This window comes from Aptenodytes forsteri, unplaced genomic scaffold (genome assembly GCF_000699145.1).
Source record: "Aptenodytes forsteri isolate BGI_AS27 unplaced genomic scaffold, ASM69914v1 Scaffold92, whole genome shotgun sequence".
In the NCBI taxonomy this organism is placed as follows: domain Eukaryota; kingdom Metazoa; phylum Chordata; class Aves; order Sphenisciformes; family Spheniscidae; genus Aptenodytes; species Aptenodytes forsteri.
Genome location: NW_008794581.1, coordinates 483,326 through 491,353, shown reverse-complemented (window position 1 = coordinate 491,353; position 8,028 = coordinate 483,326). Strand labels below are relative to the sequence as shown.

The following is an 8,028-nucleotide window of genomic DNA, read 5'->3' as shown; positions in this document are numbered from 1 at the left end:
CTAAACGTGCCTGTCCCTCCTGACTGTCAGTCCATGAGAAAATCAGATCTTCAGAAAAAGTAAAGAATTTACAACAAATCTCTGCTCAACATATCTCAGCTTCTAAAGACTTTATTTTCTGAGACAAGAGAGCAATATATTGATATGCTTTAAACTGCATCAATTTAGTTACCATTTTCACTAATTAGTAAAACAAATTTTATGTGCCCCAAGATGGCATTATTCAATCAACGTCAAATAAGGCTGTCAGAGAAAGTCTTCCAGCTCATTGACACATTAATTATACCTTTTCAGACTGCAACAATTTGAATCAAAAATTTTTTTCAAAATTGAAAGTTTTTTCAAAATTGAAATTTCTGAGAGTCTTGTTTGTCTAATGTTCACTAGAATAGTAGGAATCTTGGGTCAGATCTGTAGTGTTTCTAACTCTCTTCAGACACAGGCAATAAAGGACTGAATAAAGGAAGAAATACTGATCACAGGGAAATGATTAGGAAGCTACACTCGGGAATAAGCCAACTCTCTAAGTATGTTAGAGTTTAAATAGGCGTACTGGATGAACCGTTTTTTTGGTTCATTGGCCAAGACAAGAAATTACATCTGGCTTGATCCAAAGTATATTTGTATTTTTTTCCCCTGAAATTAACATTTAAAAGAATGATTTGTCCTGGACAAAGCAATTACTTTGATATTGAGCATGTTGACATTTTTGTGGTTTACTTGGACTTTTATAAGCCAACAGGAAGTGGAATTCAGTGTTTCTGTCCCACGGGAGGAGGTTGGTGGTGTGCCGCCATCAGGTCCGGCCAGATCTGCCCTGCAGTGGCACATAGGCCCTGCCACGCTTTCCCACGGACGGCACACGCATTTCTCCCCACAATTTCACTCAATAAACAGAGTTAATTTTCATTTGCTTTTCCAGGTGAACTTGGTGTTTTCATAAGTTCAAGCATACTGCTTTTTAAGGGTGGGAAAGGATTTTACACTAAGCGTTTGCTAATGACATGGGAGTTGAGCTGGGCAAGCGGCTTCACCCAGGAGGGGCAACTTTATATTCAAGAACATAAAGCAGAAGAAAATGGAACACTGGAAAAAAATATTCAGTCGATACTATGGCAAGCCCAGTCCCTTGGGTCAAATAAGCATGGGTTACAACACACTCTGCATAGCACAGGGAATAGTTAGGCATTAGCAAAAAGATGGGATACAGTATATAGATGTTTGACATTTCACATCTTTGTGATGCTGTGAAACCCTTCTCTGGAACAGTTTAATAAGCCAGAATTAATATTGCACTTTCCCACGAAAATGCAAGAGCATTTTCCTTGCTAAAGTTGTCTGGAAGAGAAATGTTCCCTCTGAACAAATCACGGGAGATAGCAAAAGTGGAAACTTTAGCCACAACATTGTCAAAGTATAAAAGTTAAATAACTTTTTTATGTTTTTTGCCATGTGTCAAAGATGTATGAGGCTGATCCTCAAAATAGCTTGCCTGTACACTTTGTAACACATGCTGGAATTTCCCTTCTCCTCCTCCACACTCATTTCACCTCTAAATTCAAACACTGATGAGCACAATCTGTACAAGACTGTGATATTATAGTAATACTTTGGATAATTCTATTGTGTAGTTAAAAATATGTATGTTCAAAAAAATATTTAAGTTAATGTGGTAGATTTGCAAATCATCTTGTGATGTATGTTGCCCTCTTTGTGTTATAGCATTTATAGGGTTTTTTTGACAAATATTTTTCCCAATGGGTACAACAGGGTAAAGTCATGCTGTTGACAGCATCACTCATTTGTGTAATTACTTCAAGGAACCTTTTAAAAATCCTACATCCCATTACTCAGACATTAGTTTCTTCAATCCCCTTGGGAACCAAAGCCAGAGAGCTGCAAACGACACACGTGCCAGAGAACGAGAACATCTCTTTGACTATAAGCACATAGCAGCCCCTCTGACTTACAGCTTTTCACTTTAATGTTATTGGTCTTTATAACCATTTGTAAATATTAGGGAATATTTGTAAATATTTGTAAATATTAGGGAATCCTAAATTTCTCAGAAACTAGAACAAGTAATACAGTGTTAGCCAGGATGTATTGTACAGTTGCAAACACTATCTATTAACTCTGAAGTAATTGTCCTCCACTGTCTTTGCCTGAGGTCTTACCCTATTCGTTCTTACAGTCATGAGCTTTTGGGTTTTCCTTTGTCCAGACACTTTTTTACCTGATTGTTACTTAATAAATTGTTCCAGGGTCATCTGCTATTAGTAGTCCCTGTCTCAAAAAAATGTCTTTTCCCCCTAGCTGGTGCCTTGCATAACAGTTGCTGTATCTTTAATCATGCAAGTATTATTAAAGTAGACTTGAGGTTTAGTTGCTTTGACAGGCCTGTCTACATCTATAAATGACTATCAGGTTTTGAAAGACATAGTTCATATGTATCTTCCCTTAAATGTCACTGCCATCTGCACTTTGGTTGTCCAGGTACATGGAATTTATTTTTTTTCTTTTCCTCCTTATAAATGTCACTGCCTCTTTTGATGAAGTCGTTCTTGCTCACCACCAGTGTGGCAGCAGAGCTGGCCATGCCGCTCTGCTCCCAGCTTCAGTCCTGCCCTGTCGCGGGGAAGGCCACCGAGCCCCCAGCAGCACCGTTAGCCCAGCCAGAAGGGGCAAGCTTCTGGGATGCAGCTACTGATATCTACCACCAAACTCAGGTTGCAGTCACAGCCCATCCTTCAAGCCACGCTGTGTATTTAAGAGATAAGGGCAAGCAATCAAAGTATTTCCAGAGCCTTAGTCTCTCTCTGCTTGGAGGATTTGCAGTAAAGCTACCGCTTATTGCCGATATTGGTTGACTGTTTTGATACTGATACCCACTTAAGATCAGCTGCTGCATTCACATAAGCTGTCACAAGGCACCAGGAAGAAACGTCAGTCTCCATCAACCTGGGCTGGCTGGTAACCAGTAAACTAAATGTAGAAAATTGCGTGTCCTGACGACTCAGCCAGCGTGCTGCCCAGGTCCTCAAAATAGCATCTAAATGTGATGGATGTTTAAAAATATACCATTTCACTTGGGTGTTTGACTGGGCAAGGGGACTTGTGCCAATTAATTTAAGCACTTCTTAAAAAAAAACCCATGCAACTTTTGAATAGAAATTGAGAAGGAGAAAAGGGGAAAAGCCGGTCAGAGTCAGAGCCCCGGGGCTCACAGCCCTGCCGCACACTTTGCTGCTCTGAGGCCAGCAGTCAGGTCTGAAGTCTTTTCTACATTTTGCATTGATGTAAACACCAAAGCTACAATTTGCTGTACCATTTCTCCACACTCCTTTCTTGAAAGTAGCTGCTAAAATACAGGGTATTACCTGAAAGTTATGCTCACTATGAAAAAAAAAATCATTCTTTTGCCTGAATCCAGAGGAGAAAAATCCCTCAGTTTAGCAAGACACGTGGCCGCCTTTATTCAATTGCTGTGGCTATCAGAAAATGGTGCCTAGGTCTACATGCCTGATAAAAGGTGGGAACTTCAACTTCCTTTCAAAGGTAGTGGGATGTTCAGGAGAGTGTGGGGTAACCAAGGAACGCCAGATCACAAGACAAATGTCCTGAGGAAGCAAATGAAAGAAGATAAGCACCAGCCTTGACTTCCGTCGTTTAATAGAAGGTTTGATTGCTGTATACAGATCAGAGGTGAATTTACAGTGTCTTTGCAGGCTGCCTGCCTGACATAGATGGCTTCATGGATTCACTGCTATCATTTTTCACCTTCTGAAAGAAAAAATTATTTTTAGCTATGTTGTTGGAGTAAGGTTTCCAAAAGTATGCAGTCATTGACTCAGCATCCCATTGGCTTTGAATTCATTGCAGTAAGGGAAAGAAGGCCAAGAGTTTTTTGGGGTTTTTTAATCCCCAAACCCAACAAACCCTATTGACCAATATCTAAACTCTTATTGTTAAAAAGGCAGTACTGGGAAACTTCTCACAACTTCTAATGAGATTTCTTCCATCTCCCTGCAGAATTTGGAGAGAGACTGAATTTAAGCTACATTTGGTAAGGTTGCATTTTTAACAGAGTATCTTCCTTAATATCAATAGTCAAGTTCGCAAAGAGAGACTGTTTTCATTACAGCTACTGGACTTCCAGATGTTTCCTCTTAGTCAAAATCGGGGCCAGTGAGGAGTTCAGGTGGACGAAGCACTCCAGCTAAAGCTTTTTTAAAACACTTTGCAGTGTATCTGGATCACACTATTTCATACATTAGTCAGAATATTTCCCTCCACTCCAAATAAGCATAATCTTAGTAGGAAAATAAACACTAACATTCCCACGTAGGTCTGTGGCTACCAGGATGTGCACTGGATTAAGTTATCTGAGTTTTGAAATGTTCCACTCTAAATCTCAGTCAGATACTTTGCTGTATGTGTGTCTTATTTTCCTCACGGTTCATTCACCTACAGTTCTTGTGCATTTAGACTATCACTTGCAGGGTTTTGGAAGCCATCCGTAATAACACATCTGGTATTCTTGAAGATACTCTATCCTGGTACCTTCAATGTTAGCAGCCACCTAGACATCAAAGGTTTGCATTTGGCACAAGCAACTGTGCAACCAAATGAGTTGCTTAGAAATTCACAATAATACCAGGCAACAGCATTAAAACTGCTGTTAGATACAAAGTTTGTGAAAAGTTTAACCCAAAAATTACTCTACAAAAGAGCATTGTCATAACACTTAACTGGGAATGCAAACATAGCTTACCTGAAAACTTTGAAAGTAGCTGATGTGGTCCCACATTTACATAGCTGTGGTCTATTAAAACCTTCTCCCAGCAAAAAAGCAAAATAAAATTGCTAGCACCATTGTTCAAAAGAGCCATTTTGTATTATTATTATTATTATTATTATTATTATTATTATTATCATAGTTCAGAATGAATATGAGTCTTAAATCCCCTGGTACAATACAGAGTGATCGCCCTTTCATGACCTTCCCTGGCAATGCCAATTATCTGAGCTCACAAATTTTACAGCATACCCATGGGAAGACCATAAGTTCAGACCTCTGCTGCCTTTGTAAAAATGAATGTTTCCTAGTTTGGAGACTTTATTATATGCTGCACATAAAAAACATGTGCATCCTGCTGTACATAGAGACCTTCAGGAATGTATAATTCAACCTGCTGTTCTCTTTGAGCTGCATTAAATTTGGACTTAGTTGTGTCTCCTCCAAGGCACTGTACATCTCTCACTCCTCCCTTCTCTGCTACACAATTTCTTTCTGATTTTCCCACTGCACATTTTAACCCATGTGGCCTTTGGCTGTAGCATTAGAGAACCTTTTGGACTACCCTGAAATTTTATCTCATCAACCTTTTAGTGAACCAAGAGGAGTCTGGAGCAGTGAGGATGCTCCTTTCTCTCAAGCCTGTTTAGATCAAATAGACAAGCAAATGTGTTTGCTTGCACCTGCCAGTTCAGGTTCTCTGCTTCTACTATTGCTAACTGCACCAAGCACCAGCAGGCAGGAAGCTCTGTCTAGTTTTAGGAAGCTGCCTTATGTTGTCATCACTAGACAAAAGAGACTAAAGTTTTGGAAAAATCCACCTGAGCACCTTTTCTATCTCCTCCTGACCCTGCTATACAGAATTAGACAAAGCTCTGCAAAAGAAGAAGTAACTCCTTTCAATGACACAGAAAGAATGCTGCTCTTCACTGGCACATGTGTGGGAAAAAGATCCAAATTCTCCAGCCACATTTCTAATGACATGTGCAACTGAGAAGAAAAACTCCCAGTACCGTGATGACAGATACACTGAACTACACATACCTGTAACAAACACGGCATCTCCATAACACTCTACCGAAAGCAACATAACCTTTTCCATTCACCTGCCTCCTCCTGCATGCACAGGAGAGAAGATGGGTTTTGCAGGCTCTCCGGAGGTCTGAAGGCTGGGACACCAGTGAAGGAGTGAGCCCAAGGTCAGTGATGGGGTGCAGAGAGGTGCTTGCCAACACTCTTCCTGTCTTGACTTGAGCTTGCGTCTTCAGTTGTCCGAACTATGTATGGCTCCCACCCAGCCTACATGCTCCCTGTCCTTTCTGGGCTGCCAGAGGAGCTGGTGCGTGCCAGGGAAGGAGTCAGAGAGCTACTGAGATACGCAGCCAGACCTGTGACTCTGAAGTGATCCAGTGCCTACCAATACAGACATAGGAACACCCATGTAGGCACAGAGTCTTAAATAACCTGGTCCCCAGGTCGCTCAAAGGTTTGTGCGTAAACACTGGCCAGCTGGTGCATTTGCAATTCTCCGTGAGATTCATTGTGTAGTGAGGCGGTGACGTGTTGAGAAACAGCCTCCGTGTCAGGGTGATTTACTCTCTGAAGGGACTCTAAACTCCAAGAAATCTGTGCTTTAATAGGGCTATTATGAAAGGGAGATCAAATTTTCAAAATGAAATCAAAGGAAGAAAGACACACAATGCTTTTAGTACTATATAATTCAAAAAAATTCAGAAAAACATAACCAAATGCAAAGGTTCCTAGTCAGATTTGCAAAATCCATAAAGCAATAGCAGGTGTTTAACCCAGTGCATGGATGACATAGAGCAGGAATATTACAATACGTTACATCTGTGCCATGTGGCTATGTTGATAGTAATGCTTGGGTCTACCTTTTTGGCTCCTGAGCTGCTGTTACCACTGCACCTTCTGAACTACATGGCTGTAGATGTTTAAATTTAATGCAGAAGAGGGCTGTCAGAGTCGTGCGATGTTTCTGAGTTTGACAGCCTGCACAATTCACGACAGGATTTTCTTTTTCTGTACAGCAGTTGCTAACAGGAACATAACAACCTCCTACAGTTTTTGTGCATGTTTAGTCTCCGAACAGCAGGAAGACGTTGACGAGTGATGAATAGAAGCTCCTTTTCTATTGCTCTGAAACTCCGTTAGTGTACTTGTACTTTAAATTATGGGAGAGCGTTTTCTCTGGCTGATACCCTGTGGTTAGTGAACCTGCACATGGGATGCAACGTAAATGGGAGAAGCTGGACGAGAGCTAGATATAAGCATTTCCCATGCTATGAGTTCATTAGTGATGTCAAAAGCATGACATCAAATTATTGCAGCTTGACTTTTTCCCCCCACCTAAAACTGTCAGTCTCTAAAAAACAGGGGGGGCGTGTTTCACCTACCTAGGAAGCAGTGGGCAGTACAGAATCCGTGCAATTTTGGTGCCTAAGCAGGAATCTTGTGGCCAACCATTGCAACCTGGTCCAGGACATATTGGCAAAGCAGCTCTTCAGAAAAGACAAAAGATTTCTCATGTTAGGAACAGAGCATCCAGTAACATTTAAAGGATTGCGTACAGTCTCTTCTGGAAAGAAAAAATGCACATACAAAGTTGTACAAGGTAAATCCAGCTAGTTGCAATAGCCTGGTTTTGGATTAAATATCTGGTCATTTGGTTGGGGTTTGGGGTGTGAGGGGGTTTTTTGCTACCCAAATCAACTTAGTTCTGATCTTAAAATTGGAAAATTCATTAAATGCCACATGCTCTGAATTAAGCAAATACAAGGAAAGTAAAATTTTAATTTGCTTTCTTTTTTTCCACTAAAGAGCATAACATAAACTACAGCTGTTTTGTTTTCAACTTTTATAAAATTCTGAGAATAATTTGCCAATAACAATCACATCACTGAAAAATAGCAGTGGCTGAATGTCACCTGTAGGGTCCAAAAGTCTCTTTAGGAACACTCACAATCTTTTTCTTTGTACATCAACCCTCAAAAATTTGCTGAAGTTTTATCAAATAAGATGGCAATATGTTGGGGTTTGGGACCTTTGAACTTCCTTGGTGGCTGTAACGAGTGCTGATAGCAGATTAATACCTCTGAAGGCTGCTCTGAAGTTCCTTAAATTCCCTAGGAATATAGTGTCTATACTATAGGCCTTGGCAGCGGTGTTAGCTGCTCACAGTGATGCAGGACAAGGATGCAGGAGGAGGAGCT

General features: G+C 40.6%; 1 long non-coding RNA gene across 1 annotated transcript; it reads right to left on the bottom strand.

The window, feature by feature from the left end:
* Positions 1–3,645: 3,645 nt before the first annotated feature.
* On the bottom strand, positions 3,646–6,180 carry LOC103893368. Its single transcript, XR_657251.2, has 3 exons — positions 5,843–6,180; positions 4,775–4,835; positions 3,646–3,783 (listed from the first exon to the last, which is right to left on the bottom strand). It is a non-coding gene; the product is annotated as an uncharacterized LOC103893368 (long non-coding RNA).
* Between the last annotated feature and the right edge of the window lie 1,848 nt (positions 6,181–8,028).